This window comes from Zonotrichia leucophrys, chromosome 4A (genome assembly GCF_028769735.1).
Source record: "Zonotrichia leucophrys gambelii isolate GWCS_2022_RI chromosome 4A, RI_Zleu_2.0, whole genome shotgun sequence".
Classification (NCBI taxonomy): domain Eukaryota; kingdom Metazoa; phylum Chordata; class Aves; order Passeriformes; family Passerellidae; genus Zonotrichia; species Zonotrichia leucophrys.
The window spans coordinates 7,964,919-7,981,821 of record NC_088174.1 but is presented as its reverse complement, the minus strand read 5'-3'; the positions used below and the strand labels follow the sequence as shown (position 1 = coordinate 7,981,821).

The 16,903-nt window shown below is 43.4% G+C and overlaps 1 protein-coding gene across 2 annotated transcripts in view; it reads left to right on the top strand.

The window, feature by feature from the left end:
* The window catches only part of PAK3 (p21 (RAC1) activated kinase 3), a 124,635-nt gene that overhangs the window by 22,663 nt on the left and 85,069 nt on the right, over positions 1-16,903 (top strand). The window contains exon 1 of one of the 2 annotated variants that reach the window (XM_064713296.1): positions 13,117-13,206. The exons of the other annotated variant lie outside the window; for it this stretch is intronic. The gene's annotated coding sequence lies outside the window, so the exon portion shown is untranslated. Of the gene's footprint in view, positions 1-13,116; positions 13,207-16,903 lie in introns of those variants that run through there. 2 annotated transcript variants of the gene reach the window in all.

Below are 16,903 nucleotides of genomic sequence, written 5' to 3'. Positions count from 1 at the left end.
GTTGAGCTGAAGGAGAAACATTGTGAATCTAATTTGACTGGGTTGCTAATTACAAGGCTTATTTTTCAGACTCTCTGTATGGTTACAGGGTGGAGGGGTGAAGAGTTTCTCTAGGAACAAAAGTCCCTGCTGCTTAGGGCTGTTTGTTCACTGTTGCAAGATGTGGGAAGGGTTCAAGATGCAACTGGATTGCTTGGTGCAAAAGAGATACTCATCTAAATGTTCTAACTTTGCAAGAGATCAGTGCAAATGAATTTCAGTTTCTTAATGCTGGGCTGAGGCAATCACCATGGGGAGTCACAGCACTCCTCTTGCAAGCTCTTGCTGTATTTTGTGATATGATCTACAGCACATACACCCCAGACTGGTAAGCATTTCCTTATAACGCATAGGTTAGTGAGAAGAGATTTGTCATCTCTTTTGGGACTCTCCTAGGCCTTTACAAATTGTAGCAGGAAAAGCACTAACAGGAATGGGGCCTCCCTGCTGAGCATCCTGGCCAGTATTTTTAAATTTAACATACTTATGATGTAGGAAGTAAATTTACTTAAATTGGGGGAACAAGAATGGTTGATCTAGGTTTTGTCCATTGCTTATCAACAAACCACATACTGTCACATACTAAGCTGTTACTAGACCAAGTGAATAAGCTGAACATGTCTTGGGGAACTCTTATTATTTAAGAAATGAGTTCTCCATTCTCTTTTTTGTTTGTTTTTCCTGTTTCAGTTTTTTTTTAAAGTGTGATGGAGCTAAACCTTGTGACAAATTCTTAAGGATTTGTAATCTGAACAGGATTGCATCCAAAAAAACCCATTTTTTAAAAGCAGGTTTAGTTTCATAATCTACTTGTCTGTATTTGTCCAGTTCTCTGTTATTTGGATAGTTGCCATCATGTGTGGTTATGTTCCATAAGAGGCTATTTCTTGTTTTATCCTACTGATTTCAGGAAAAAGAACCCATGTTGCCAGCTTCTTACACTGAAAGCTGTGGAAACAAGGTCCAAATAGATTGGCTAGCCAGATTCCTTTGGCCTAGCAGCAGTTTGTTTCACCCTGTTAATTGGATGAAAATGGCTTCTGGAATTAGTTCTGCAGGGAAATGCTCATATTTGCAGATGCGACACTTACTCTCTGATTGTCTTACAATCTGGTTTCAGCAAACATTCCAGTTCTCTGGTTTCAGCAGGCTGGGTTTTTTGGTGAGGAATATAATTTGCCAGGAAACACGAGCAAGGGGAAGGTGGAAGGGACATGAGCGTAGCCCAAGCATGGTACTGGTGTGGACACATCTGAGCAGTGTTTGTTCTGGTGTGGGTGCTGAAACCAGGCTCTGCATTCAGCATTGCTCTTGTGATACCAGGTCTGTGCCTGTTTGGTTGGGTGATATACTGTGTGGTGCATTTGTAAGCAGGATGTGCCAAAATTAGAACCATTTATCTGCCTGTCTTTTCCTTCCCTCAAATGTACTACTTTCAGCCACAGGGCCTTGATCAAAACCAGTTCTGATTTTTGTCCTTTTGTGCTAAGAAGGATGGAAGAACAGGGTGAATATCTGTTGTTTTCAGTCCTTTATCTCACTTTTGGTTTTGTTTTGTTTTCGTTCTGGGATGGTTTTGTTTTGCAGATCGGAATTTTAAAGACAGGGTTGACTTTTCTGTCCCAGGAATTGGCAGAAGAATCCCAGGGCAAGCTGACCTTGTACTGGCCATGGCTGCAGAAAGCTGCTCTGTTGTGACAGAGCTGAGTTGTGTGCATGGCCAGCCCACGCAGGCACAGGGGGTGTGGGTGATGAAGAAAAGAGGTGGACTTACTTTGTGCTATTGAACAGAACCCCAAAAGCAGGATGAGACAAAGCAGGGGCACTTTTGCCACAGAGAGATGAGGTGTTGAGATAACTTGTCATCCTCTCTGGTTGAGCTGCACATGACTGCCCCATGGAAATCAGCCTTGTCAGGGACTACATGTGCGCCTCACTAACTCACAGTATATTCACACTGACAGGGTTTTCCCAGTTTATTAGGCTCATTTGAAGAGGAAGCTGGATGCATTTTGCTAGCACAGCATTTTGGACACCTCTGTGATCTTCAGCCACACTCATAAACCTGAAAGTAAATTCTGATTTAATATAGGGCTTACTTTGCCTTTCCCAAGTAAGTCCAGTACAGTACCCAGGTATCTCGGCCTCTGAGGCTGCCTTGTCATTTCCCACAGATGTAAGGGTTGCACAGGGTGCCCTTCCCTCAAGCCCCAGCAGCAGCTGCTCAGTTCTCTTCATCTCCTGTGTCATAAGAAGCCTCCTGAGTGGACCTGCAAGCCACCCACCCAGTTCCCCTGCAGACCTGTGAGGCACCAACCCAGCCAGTTCATCAGGAGAGGAGGTGCTGTAAACTGGGGGTGAGATCTACCAGAGCCATGTGTTCAGGTGAGTCCCACTAGAAGGCAGCTCTGTCCCAGCAGCTCCAACAAGGGGCAGAGGTGGTCACCTCCTCAGGGAAGGCTTTTTAGGCCTGTAGAAGAGCAGGACAGTGGGTCAAATCTGTGCTCTTGAACAGTGCTGCTGGACAGATGGTGAAATGTTCTGGTTTGCTTCCTGCATGCAGGGGACAGAGATAAATAGCTGCTGCTTTGGAAGGGTGTGATGGGCAGTGATGAAGTGGAGGAGAAGACTCCTTTACCCATCTAAAGTCAGCATGACAGCAGCAATAATTTGACCCTAAATTCTGGAGTAAAATTCCCGAAGACTCAAGGTGGGTTATTTTGGGCTGCCTACTTGCTCTGTTTGCAGAGGAGGTTATCTGAATAGATCTGTCCAGACATTTCTAGAGTTTCTCTTTCCCTGGCTATGCCATGCACAGTGCTCAGCTTGGCTGTTCACAGCTGACTAAATCCTTTTAAGAATGAGTCACTCCTAAATGAGAGGTGACAATGGATATGCAGACAGCGAGAAGTCGAGAGTGAGATAATGAATATTAGAGAAAGGCTAAACTAAATGGGGAATGAGCAGTATAAACTTGCAGCTCATATAAATAGCACTGCACTGAAAGGATGGGTTTTATTTAGAAATGCAGTTCCCAGGGAGAACTTAGATTTCCTGACCCATAAGTTCCTTAGTTTGCATCTGTGAACTTTTCCTTCCCAGCTGTTAAAGGGAGACAGGTTGGCACAGGTTAATATTCACCAGGGAGATTCCAGAGACAACATCCCCCTCCATATTCACTGAAGTGGATGTTAGTATTGGTGTATTAGTGTCTGCTGAAATGAGGCTCCTCTTGTCAGTCAGCCTTGCTGGCCTGTGGAGCAGAGGAAAATGGATGGGATGCAGTTACTTGTCCCAGGCTCCCAGTGCTCCATCTTGTGTGGCAAAATCCCCAGTGGCTCATGGCTGAAGGGAGCACACTGCTGTGTGCTGGCCACAGTGGCTGCTTTCATTCTGGAGGCCACTGTACCTCAGCAGCGACATCAGTTACCCTGGACTTTGCTTTACCCATGGATTTGGGGTGGACATTGGCACGGGGTCATTGCCTAAGGCAGAGATTTGCAAACACCCGAAGGGAGTTAATTGTCCAAATGCCACTAAAATGCAATATAATTATAAAATCTCATTAAAATGCCATATAATTAAGTAGCTTTATTTTATTTTAGTTATTTATATTTTTGGCAATGCACAGTGATTTTTGTGCATGCATCTCTGTTAGAAGCACTCAGCAAGATGAATGTCCCTCCTGGTGCTGAAAATTAACCATTTACTTTTTCTAATTTAACAGTATAAAAAGGAATTGTTTTACTATTTAAGAAAGGTCGTTTCTCAATATTTAATTTATCTCTACTCACATTTAAAATCTCTGACATGACTAAAAAGACACATTATTGCTTTTGTCTTAAAATGAACAATTCAGATTTTGAGGCAGCCAGGAATCCTGAAATAAAATGAGAAAAGGTTGTTACAGATGAAATTGTGGCAGAGAAGTGGAAGATTATCTAGTGGAGTTGTCATATTGGCTTCCTGTGGCTTTCACTTATAATTGAATTAAATGTAATTTAGCTGTACATAGATAACCCAAGCAGAAGGGTGTCTGAACATTGTCTAGTAGCTATGGGAAAAGCAGTGAAGGAACTGAGAGAATTTTGTCCATTAATAAATAAAATGGCTTGTGGGGATTGGGTTTTTATTTTCTTCTCTGTGGAAATCTGATGCCAGAAGCAGAAGGGTGTTGGCAGGGAAAGAGGTTGCTCTGTGTGTGGAAGCCATTGGGACCTCAGATGATAATATGGGCTAAAGGTTATCCTGGGGCATTTTTTGGATCTTTGGTGAAAAGTTATTCTCAGCTTGGTCCCAGACAGAACTTCATAACACTGAAATACCAGATTTACAGAATGTCTTCCCTTTGGGAGTGATTCATTATGGCAGTTGGGATTTTCTGTTTAAGTTTGGTTGGGTTTCTTTTTGGTAGTGGTATTTTTACCTCTACTTTTAAAAGTTAAGGAAAAAATATGCTGCTGGCAAGAAGGATGCAGGGAGGAAGTACTGAACTGATGAAGAGAAGGTGTTTGCCCCCTTTGCAGAAAACAGTGGTTTGCAGCATGGAGATTGATTAGTTTAGGAAATATGTGGTATTAAAAGGAGATAGCAGAGCTCAATCTCCTCACACGCTCTGATCTCAAAGTAAATGGCTTTTATTTTCTGTGCTAATAATGGTGTTTTATCTCTGTGAAGATGGAGCTTTGGAGTTACCTGAATAATTGATACTGGCTTAGATTAAATTATGATCTGTGCTTGAATTTTCTTCAGATGCTTTTTTAGTTTGATGTTTGTGTCAAATGCATCCAGAGTATATGGAGAGGCTGCTGCTTGTTTGGTTTGATTTGGTTTGGTTTGTTTGGATGTTTTTTCAAGGTGAGGTACAAGTAAAGCTCTCTCAGCCAGGTCTCCACTATCTTCTCTCTCATCTCCCTGTATCATCCTTCCCAGAAAGCAGTGAAAGTTGTCAAATCTCATTTTACCTCACTTCCCTTGGTAGTGCAGACATCACCTCTCCAGACTGCTGGCTGCATTTCCTCCTCTCTGAAGATCTCTCCACCTTCTCCCTTCTGTCAGACACCAACTGCTCATCTTCCTTTCCCTGATTCCTACCTGTGCACTCTCCTGAAGCTGCTTCCAGCCACCCTGCCCAGCACTAGGCAGTATCTCTGGAAGGCAGTGGCAGCTGGGAAGCAGTGAGGAGCCACTTCACTCCTTCACTCCCATTATTATCTCACTTGAACTAACCATTAAGGCTGTTTAGTCTGTTGGGGGGGGGTCTTTGACCAGTGGACTTTGGCTCTCATGGAGGAAGCTTTTCTTCCAAGACCCCCAGCAGAAGTTTGTTTTCTTCCTTCTTATCCTGCCTCAAAACTCTGTCTTCCACAGCAGCATTTATTGAAGAGTATTCTTTAGTTTCTTTTGACAGTGAGCAGCACTGTTTCCATGTCTGACTCAAATCCTCCTGTTATTTCTTATGCATCCTTAGCTGTACCCACATGTTCCTTCATGCTCTCTGGGGAAGGCTGCTTGTCCTCATTTGGCCCTCAGTCCTGGCCTTGAAGGTGGGTCTTTATTTTACAGTTGGCTGACAAAGGTAGAGAACTCTTCAGTTATTATGGACACTTGGCTAAATGCTGGTTCCTTCTGTGCAGCAGCATCTCAGCTCTTTTGGAAAAGGCACTTGCTGCTGTTGGATCACACTTGCATGTTCTGCACTGTTAATTTCCCCCTGCTGCAATCAATCTCTTTAATATTAAGAGACATTAAATACAGACACATATTTCAGATCACCTCAGTAAAATTACTGAGTAACTGTGGCCCACAAGGTTGATCTTCAAATGGTACAAATGGACAGAAGTGCCCTGCATCACTTTGTTATTGTGTGAACCTTTACGTTTTCTTACCACTTCTTTGTTGCTCATCTTCAAAACTTTATTATCAGTATTAGGCAACAACCTGATAGGTTGTTGAAAATATTTACTTATGCATCCCTTGATCTAGATTTGCACATTTGTCTTCGTGCTTACATGACTGGGAATTCAAATTTTGGGATATTTCTTCTTAGCAGCCAATATTGTATCTAGGTCCTGTTTAATATCCCCCACATGTTAAAGAGCAAAAGGCCAGAGCTGTGCTGCCCAGTGGCACAGGAAAGGTCCTGTCCTGCTTGGAAGTGATTAGAGAGTCCTGCTGTTGTCAGCTTTTGAAGTGAAGTTGTTGCCAGGTTACTTGACCAGTCGATAATGAATGCTCATTAATCTGTTTTCTGCTTCTTGATGACAGCTGTTTGATAGCTTGATCGATTTATGATTGCCATTTGTGTGATGGCCTCCTGCTGCTTTATTCTGTCCTTTTGTTTTAAGAAAGAGAAGAGCAAAAATCTGAGAGCCTGTGTCTTCCTGAGCTTTGGGGATGAGGTTTAAATGCCAGATTTTTTCTTTATAATTTGCATCAGTATTCAAGATCAAAATCTCTTGCAATGTTTTCTGTGACAACACTGAAGGTATAAATATAGAAATCACAGGCAGTTCCCTGGAGACTGAAGGCCTAATATGTGAATAATCTCACCTCCTACTTCATAACAATATCATAGGGAAAAAAAGGTGTATTATGCATATCTGCAGCTCTGCTTCCACAGTGTCTAGTCTGGTGTGTGAAGTGTGTGTGTGTAAATATTTGAAGGGTAGATCTCAAGTCCCCTGTGTGGGAGCCAGACTACACAAATAAGGTGCTATAACTGTGCTAGCACTTGCTAAGGTTTTGAATCTGCCCTGTAGCCACGAGCCAAAGCTCACTGGTTCTGGGCTTGGAGCTCATGCAGTCAATGCAAGGCATCAGTCTCACCAGAGTTTGTCAGTTCTGGGGGGTTTCATGTGCAGGCAATCATGCAGTCCACTTACAAGGCACAAGTTACCTAATCAACTGTATTTAAAATGGTTCTGCTTTGTCCTCAGCAGCATCTCTGGATCATAAAATAATTCTGAAAGTGGCAAAATCCAGTTAGATTGCCAAATTATTAAATTAATTACAGAATTGAAGGGGGCTGTTCCAGACTACAGAGGCTGAGGCTTTGGGAAGAAGGGGAGGAACAACCACACTCTGGGTTTGGAAAAGTCTCTGACTAAAGCACTTTACCATGAGCTCTTGCAGTTCCTACTTCTATATCCAGAATCTCTCTATGTGTGTATGTGTATATACATGGCTGTATGAACACAATGTACACATATATGTTTATATGAATGTGTATTTGTGTGTGTGCTTATATAAATTTTACAACAGCCAGAGCACTGTTGAGTGGCAGCTGTATGTCTCCCAGTCTGGGCAGGGTGAGGGAGGGAACAGGGATGCTTTTGTGAGGGCAGCAGAGGGGGTGGCTGTGCCCTTGTCACTGCCCAGGGTGTGCCATGAGCTCTGGGTCTGTGTGGCACAGAGGGATTCACCCTGCTTGGCTGCAGGAGGCAGCTGTGCCCAGCCTGGGAATAGGGCTGAGGCTGCCTGTTCTCTGCTGGCTGGAGCATTCCCTTCTCTGGAGCATTCCCTCTGATATCTCTTGCTAGCCTTGCAGTGTAGACATGAGTAGTGTTGAACACCCTGTGCTCTTCTGAAAGTATTTTTTCTCATGATCCAACCCTCAGGGGTATGTGCTCTCACGTAATTTTTGTGCATGATAGCATGGGACTGAGGAATTGTGGAACAAAACAGGAGAGCAGATTTCAGGCAAAGCTTGGGTTCCAGTTTGTTTAGGGAGTCCTAACCAAACCAGCCCAGCCTAACCAAACCATCACTCCACACTGTAAGCCTGCTTGGTTCTGCCTCCAAGACTTAATTCATGGCCCTGGCCCCTCTAGTCTGGGATTTAGTGATGTAATTCCCAAAAGTTTTGATTGATGGAAAGCCAGAAAGTGATTATAAGATCTTGCAATGTGTTAACAAATCACTCACAGATGAATGTTGATTTATCTGCAATATAAATCACCCAGAATGAAATGGTCTGATCTATCCAGCTTACTTGTAGCAGGAGGGACTGATTTAGTGATGCTGAGCCCAGCCATTAATGTACCATGTTCATAAATTGCAGTGGGCATGTGTTAAACTGGGATTTACAAACCCAGTCAGAGTTTCTGACTTCACCCTGTAGCTTTGATGTTGGGCACCTTGAAAGTCCTGTCAGCTGTGAGAGGTATTGCCAGGCAGAGTTCACTACTGACACGACCTTTCCAGGGATTTCTGCTCCTGGAGACTGGGGATGCTCTGCACTTTTGAATTTGGAGATCAGGTAAATAATCTTTTGCTTTCCCTTCCTCACTCCCAAGTCAGCAGAAGGAAGAGACTTGGGAGAGTCCTTTCTGATGGGCACATGAGGGGAGAAGGGGGGCAGGGCTTTATGCATCTGTCTGTGGTAATTGCTGGTTCATTTATTGCCTGCTGCCTTATGTTAGTGGAGTCTCAGGAGATCAGTGTGGGAAAGAGGGGGACAGGATTTAAAGTAAGAAGGAATTGCTGCTGTCCTTCAAGCTGGCTTCCTGAATTATTCAAGATGTGGTGTTTTGCCTTGTAACTCTCACACTGAGGGTGATAGCTTCGTAACTGAACCTGCCAGCTGTGCAGAGAACCAAGCATCCTCCCCTAGCCTTAAGGCAAAAATTTTTTTTCAGGTCTGTGCTGCACAGAGTAGGTTTTGTGAGGTATGAAATACAGCTGTGGTTTTGCCCTGCAAAGCTATGAGCTTTCCATCTTCATAAATTTTTATTTTGCAGTAATACTGGGCTAAAGGGAGCCATAAATGGCCAGCTCTGTGATAAAGAGGTGTAATTCATGTTTTTCCACCAGGACATCTAAGGTGCAGGAGTTTCTTGTATGTAGCAGTTGCTTTTAAATGAAATTACTTATTTCATAATTGCAGGTAGGCATTGCTGTGCTTTTAAAAAGAAAGATGGCTTTGGCTGCTAGAACAAAAGAGAATTTTAATTAGATTGGGAATTAAAGCAAACTGTCCCCCACCACACTCTTCCCCAATGCTAGGTAATGCTCGATGAGCCTTGATTATAATTATAGTGTCATGAGTGTTAAAGCTTTCTAATGCACATAATGATGCTTTAAAAATGAATAAAATAAAAATAAAAATAAATCTCCTGCACAGGGAGATTTATCAAGTTATTATCATTGCTGTATGTCTAGATTAATCAATCATAAACAGAGCTTCAGGAGGGCTGAGGAAACTCTCTGAATTGAATGTTCCCCTGTGACCCAAAACTGGACAGGCTACTGAGTTTCTGTGATTTACCAATCCAGTGTCAGTGGTTTGATGCTGGGTGTGTGGTGCTCAGCAGGAGGGGTGGCTGTACAGCCCCTCATTGGGAGTGACTCTAGGTGAACTTTCCATTCCCCCCAGTAGGAATGTTGTAATTCCTATTGAGTCTATGGGAATTACAGGAGAGTTCTTCCCAAAAGGATCACAAACTGTCTGCCTGTTTCTTGGGCTTGCTGCTTGCTCCTGCACCAGCCAGGCACAACAGCCCTGCCATGGAGGTTTGCTGGGCTCTCTGTACCAACAGGTTTTGACAGACTGAGACCTTTCCCAGGTCTCAGGGTTATGTTCAGGCTCTCTGCTGCACTGTGACCACCTGAACAGCTTGCAGATTGCAGAGGGCCAGTGCAAACCCAGACAGAAATTTTGGTAATTAAATGCTGTAGACGTAAAAAATCGTGGTTGTGAGAAAGTTTACTGTTCACAGAAGTCTGTCTGTCACTGAACATTGTTGCAATTTCTAGCATTTACTAGGAACATCCAGTACCACAGAAAAATATTAACTCTCCTTTTTTTCCCTCCAGTTATCATCATCACTGTAAGTAGCACTGTTTATAGTTCAGCTTTTATCTTTAGAACTGATAGCTCTCTTGTTTAACAACTGTAAGGAAATCTGGGGCAGTCCCATTTTTGCTTAGTGACATTCAGCACTAAATGTTGCAATGAAATCCCAGTTCTCCCGAAATCAATAGCAACATTTTTGCTGACATTAGAAGAGGCAGTGTGCGTCTGTGGATGCTTTCAGGTTTTTCCTGGAAAAGCCAAAATAAGGCTAATCTGATGTCAACTGATGTAATTTAAACTGAATAATTATTATCCAGTGGTTCTGAGATCCCTGAGCAGATAAGATCATCTGTAAAGAAAGGGCTGCACAAGGCAGTATCAGACTGCCCCACAGACATTATGGTCCTGGCCACAAGTCAGGAGATGCTTAATGTGTGTTTAACTTCTGAGCTCACTAACAGCTCCTGTGACTTCAGGGAGAGGATCTGCATGCCTAACCTTCAGAAAGTGCTGAAATTCCCAAATCATGCCTGAATGAAGATCTAATACACAGACAGCCTTTCTTGAATTTTAGGTTTCTCTGCTGGCAGCCCTGACCTTCTGCAAGCTGTGGAGGGCTGATAATTTGTTTTTGTAGATAGTCCCAGCCAGTTCAGTTAATCTAGCAGTGATGATGGCTTCAAAATTCAATATACAGAAGATCCTTAAACTGTATGGACTGTGCTTCCCTGCTTCTGGGAATTTAAAGAGGGAGAATGCTGTTAAGAGGAGCACTATGTGTGACTGTAAAATGTAACTATAGCCCAATAAACCTTTATCACTGATTAACATATCTAGCAAAAGCAGAGCAGAATGGAGGATCTGGCAAAGCCTTTCAGAAGTGTCCAGGGCACACTGGGAGGCGTGAGGCTGCTCTCTGCATTGCACCTTGCCAGCTCTCAGGAGTCACCTGCTTGTGCCTGGGGAGGCGGAGGCAAAGCAGTGTGTGGAGAGAAGATGGATGCTCTCTTACAGAGAGCTTTTTTCATTTTTTTCTTTGATTCCTTCTTGTTTTTTTTTGCTTAGATCAGTGTTGAGATCAAAGGCATTCCGATGGGACTGACAAACAACTTTTTTTTTTTCTGTGGGAAAGAAGAAAGAGAAATCCAGTGTGTTACTTTGCACAACTTTCTTCTATACCAGCCATGTTAATTGAGTTTGCTCCTGTGATTAAACTAAAATGGATGTTGATCATATTTTTGGACAGGCTTTTGGCTTCTGCCCTTTAAAAGCTGTCTCCTTCAAGTGAGAGTTCAGTCTTTAGGTCTCTTCACCAGGCAGTATCTAATAAGCAGTCTCACCTATGACTGGATCAAGCTGTTTACCATTATTTTTGCTCTGTCAGTCCCAGGAAACCCACTTACTGATTCTCTGGTCACATCACTGTGCCTCTGAAAACCTCATGATAAACAGTCATTCAGTGGCACTGCCAGGCTTTCAGAGAGGAGAGATCTACAGGCAGAGATTACCATTTCCTTAATGAGAATGTCTGCATAAACCATCAGACAATCCAGCATATAATCATTCTCCTTTTCCTCTCCAACAGTTGTTCCACTGCAGGACAGTGCTTTTGGGTAGTTATTCCCAGCATTTACAGAGTTTCCTGATGCCTCCCTGTAGATATGCTACAGGAAAATTCTAACTGGCAATTCATGCTGGAGAGCAAGTGTGGGGCAAGTGTCTGTGATGGAGAGGCACAAATCATCAGAGGGCCTGAATTCAGCAAGATGCATTTTTCTCCTCTGGGCATTCCTCCTTGCACAGCTTGCTGGTTTTGTGGCCTAGTTTTAATGAGAGATTTTTGACAATAGTTGTGAATATTGACATTTTCCTCTATTTTATTTTGTTTTCTTCTTTGGTTTGAGTTTCTTTTTTGGTTCCTCACACGGTGGAGTGAGGAAGCTCGAGGGTGTCAGATTCAGTTCTACTGATGGCAGGTAACATGTCCTAGAGTCTGCTTTATAAATGCCCAAGGATGGGTAAATGTATCTCTCCCCCATTATTTCTATTGAAAAGTAGTTTCTGCTTCATCCTTCTGGTCATAGAAACATTATAATTTCCAGTTCAAATTTACTCATGGCCTTTTTATTCTTCTTTGGTTATTTCTAGTCACTGATCTTGACTAGCTATTTTTCTTCCTCAGTGTTTGCTTTTTAGTTATTTCTGGATTGCAGTGATGACCCTTCTTAGCCTCTGTTTGGTTAAGCTAAAAAAAGCTGGCTACTCTGGTCTCTCTGAGAGGAATGTGCCTTATTCTGATTATCCTACCAGTCTTCGTCAGACTCTGGCTTTTTTTACAACACACACGTACTGCAGATCAGAATGTGTGTGCTGAGGAGGGGCCCCCACAACACCCTCTGTGTCCTGGCTGGTTCCCCCAGGTTGTGACTGTTTTAAATGGCTTTGCTCATCACAAGAGTCACATGTGATCTTCAGTAAATACATGGTTTTAAACTGAAGCCCCAACTGCCATTCACTGAATGCAAAAGCAAATTCTTGCCTGTGCAGACTAAGGAATGGTGTGTAATTCTTTAGTGAGTTTGAGGATGGAATTTTTGGTGGGACAGTCCAGGTGCTGAAAGTATTTAAATAGTTTGATTGCCTTGCTCTGTGAGAGCAGGACAGTTATTGCCATCAGTCCCTTACACTTGTCTGCTCTACTTTAAGTTGCAGTCTCTGCTTCTCTAGGCAGGATCCTGTTTTGTAGTAATAAATGGAAGATTTAAATACAGTAGTTACTGGTTGTGCGTGAACTCTGTGATTATTTGCAAATCACCACAAAAGCTCCCAAACCCAATGCAATAAAGTCCATATCAGGGTAAGTTCTGCCAGACAGCCCAGATGATGCACAGGGTGGCCACTGTGAGCCTGAGGCACTGAGGTCTGAGAAAATCAGTTCCTGGTCTGCAAAAATTAGTGAGGGGAGTTATTGTGCCATGTGAAAGCGTGGGAGGTGCAGGTAGGAACTAAGAGCTTCAATGTAGTTGTAAGGTATAGGTCAGAATTTCAGTCAGGGTAACAGAGGAATTGTTGGCACTGTGTGGCTTTCTGCCAGCTGTACATTGGGCCTAATATTTGTTTTCCCAAGTAAAAGGGTCCAGTCAGTCAGGCAGCCTGCGTGGAGAACAAAGGAGCAAAACAGATTTTAATTGCCCAATAGCCATTCTTTCAGCACAGATCTGTGCTTATGTGCCAGAATAATTTGGGTTTGTGTCTGACAGGAGATCTGACTTGTGGAGGGACTTCAGTCTGGGCTGTTATTCTTGGAGGACTGGGGAAATGAGGACATATTCTCCCTGCCCTTAGAGTATGCACCTGAAGACTCCTTTCAGGTAGGAGCTGTTTTCTATTGGTGACCAGAATGGTGAATGATGTGCAAGCTGTCTTTAAAGTAGCATGAGAGGGGAAGGAAGAGAGAGAGAGAAAAGGGACATAAAGGTCCTGAAGGGCTTTCTTCAGCCTGGCTTAATTTGGAGGTGACACTTCATATGTCAATTTAAATTAAGCCATTTCAAAGAGCACCCACTCCAGAGCCTGTGATGCACTCCTAAGACAGCAAGTGTGGGGCACATTGGGTGACTGACACAGTTGAGGACAGAGAGGGAGGGAGCAGGAGGAGCTGAGATGAAGCATTTCATGGCAGGGCTGCTTTGTCCCCTGCATGTGTGATCACATGTAATTGCCAGGCTGTAGTTCACCCCTGTTTTCTTTATCACATGTTTGAGCCTAGTGTTCTGCTGTGTTAAGTTCAGGTACCTCATGTCATGGTTTTCTGCAGCCCTTCTGATTTGAATAAGGTTTAAACAGGAGCCTTGTCTGGGTGTTGAACAGTTAATGCTCTAGAAAGCTAACACCTGCATCTGCAGCCTTGTCCCTCCTATGCTGCTGAATAGCATTTCATGATGGCAGGGAAATAATTCAGTACAAGCAGGCCCTGCTCTGTGGGCAGTGAATAAGCCCAAGTGAAGTAGAGGTCATTCATGTTAATCTGAAGCAAATAGGATTGTGGGAGAAGAGGGTGAACCCCCCTTTATGTACAAATTCTATAGCTCAGAAGCTTAGGAAAGACTTAACAGTAAACATTTGCAAAGAATCCATCACCTTTTCCAAGAGGAGAAACAAATGGTTTTCCTGCTTCATTTTGTGCAGGTCCCACATTTTGGTATGTATGCAAATCGTGCTGGGTGGCAGTGTCTCATACAAATCAGCTTGAAATGCAGAGGCAGCCATGCAAGCAAAATGGCTTGTCTTTCCCTGCAGCTGCAGTGAGACTTCCAGCACAGGAGACCTGGGCAGGGAGAGAGCCTGATTTGTAAGGAAGCATCAGGAAGAGAGAAGAAAACCAGAAATCCTAAAATGCTGTCCCACTAGCAGAAAGCTTTGTGTCCGTGCTACGGTGCTGCCCTGTGTTTTTGATGATCTGAGGAGGATCCAGCACTGTTTGATTTTAATTTGGGTTTTGGAGTGTCCTTATCCTGACTTTTCAAGGCAAGAAAATAGATTATCAACTCATGGCTGTGCAGAACTTGGTAGGTGGTTTTTGGGAAGAAGAGATGAACAGCACTTTTTTGAGATCAGGACTGAAATGGACATGGAAGATAACACAGATGTGAAACATAAGCAGCCACCTTTGCAGGAATATTGACTGCCCATTGTAAAGGCAGTGGGTGAGGGCTGGGCATTAATTACATTGTGCTGCTGCTGTTCTGTGTCCCAGATCCTTTGTGGATCTGTGAATCAGGTTTTTTCACCCTGCTTAACAGTAGCTACCTATACACCTGCATAGAATCATCCTAATTTTAAATCTAATGTGTCTCCATCCCCTTTGCAATATTTCTTTTATGAGTTGGGTAGGCATCAGGCATTTATATTTTCAGGAATAAATCCCCTGTTTTCTCCATCTTATACTGTGCTTTTCCTTCAAGTGTACCAGAAGCAAGTATCCAGCAGGGTGGACTGAGTTTGACTTTGAGTCTGCAGTGTCTCTTGGTTAACATGGCAACAAGACCAAATGTTATTTAATTTTAATGATAGGTGACAGCAAAACAGAAGAGAAAGGGGAATGGAAGCTGATCAAAGTTCATAGAGAAGGGTACTTCCTTGGCTTTTTTTTTTTTTTTTCCAGCCAGACCTTTCTGGAGTTCTGGCTATTTGATCCTGCCGGGCTGGATTGTGGGGGGCTCTGAGCAAGTGTATGCAGAGCACTGCAGCAAGCAGGAAAAGGGCTTGCTTGGCATTACCAGCATCTTCTCTGGTAAGTGCAGACACTCCCTGTGTTCAGGGAGGTGAGCTGAGAGGGAACAGTGATGTGGCTGCAGCTTCTTACTGCGCCTTGCTGGATTATTTCCTGTTTGCTCTTTGATCTTTTTTCACACTGAGTAACAGGCAGCATGACTGCAGTGTGATGCTCTGGCTGCAGACTGCATTGTCTTGTTGAAAAATGAATTGCCTCAGAGCCTTCAGTCGGTCTCCTGAGCTATTTCCTGTTACAGCTGGGAAAGCTGGGATTTCCATGTGATTTTGAAGCTCAGAGTTCTGATGTACAGAGAAATCCTGTCTCTGTGTTCGTTCATTACTGCTTCTGATCCCTTCTTTTCTCTGCCATTATCTCAAATGCTTTTGGAAACTTCATTTTCAATGTACTGTATCATCTCACTTGAGTTCCCTTCTGTGGGCATCACAGTTAGTAGGAAATGCAATGCTGGTTTGAAATGTTTGCAGACAAGATAGGGAAAAATACATCTGTAAGTTATTAGGGGTGAGATTAATGTCTTTTACCTTTGGAGCTAACAGATGTTTTCTGCCTTTTCATCTGCCAAATACTTACACTTTCCAGCACTGTCTGCATCTGGAGGTTGTGTCTGGGCAGGGAATTATGTTGGACATGTAGCCTGGGTGAAGCTGCCTTGGGCATCTCCTGCGTGCTCTGGCTCTGTGGCTCAGCCCTGCCATGCATTTGTATTGGTTTTAGCATTCACCTCTGGTCACTCGTGAACTGATTCTGTAGTGGGAGATTTTGCTATTTTATTTGATAACAGTTCATCCTGACATGAACTGCACGTTTCCATAAGAACCTGGGCTGTCCTCTTCCCTTGGTACCTGAACACCTCCTTCCCCCAACAGTGACAGCCTGTGCTTGTGACACATCTGCCTCTGCACAATGGTGGCAACAGTTGGGTTTTTCCTGCGAGTTCCTCATCAGACCTTGCTGGAGATTAAGCAAGTTAAATCCAGTTTTTTCATTGACCAGACCATTGCCCTCTATAAACAATCTGTGCACAAAACCCCCTTTTTTCATTGTGGTAGAGCTGTCCCATTTGTGAGGTGTTGTGTGTGGAGGTCAAATCTTTGGTTAATGTTTCATTTCTGTGACCTTTTGAAATTGTGTCCATTCCATTCCTACCGTGTTCCTGGCAGAAAGGGAGGAGAGATACCATAACACAAGTAATGTCCTCATTTTTCCAGCTTCCCTGTGATACACAGATACATGATTGCCACTTGTTTTTGCAGTTTTTGGCAGAAGTAGTCTTTAATTGCAGCCCCAAAAAGCATTAAACTCGTGTTGGTTTTAATTGCTAAGGTGCAGGAGCTGCTTTCTAGAGGTGCCAAACACCTGGGAACTTCATTTGAAATGGCAAGTGTTTGGTGTTTCTGAAAACAAGTTTAGTGTGGAAGGAAGCACTAGGAGGAGGAGCCTTTTGTATTTTCATTTCTCTCCCTCTGCCTTGCAGGGATCTATGTGCAGTGGTGCTTTCCATGAGCACAGCTGGTGCCATACTGCAGTCACTGGGTTTCCAGCCCCATCACTGGGCTGTTCCACTCTCTCCGTGGTTAGGAGGTGTTTCCTAGCTTGCAGCTTAAAACTATGGACAACCTATACCTGCTGCCGACATCATCAAGGAAGAAAGGCAAGATGCAAAGGCTGTATTTTAATTAGGCAGCAATCTAATTAACTCATGTGTGAAAACAGGCAGACTGCACACTGTGATTTTTTTTCTTTTGCTCATTCCCACCTCTTTGGGGATTTGT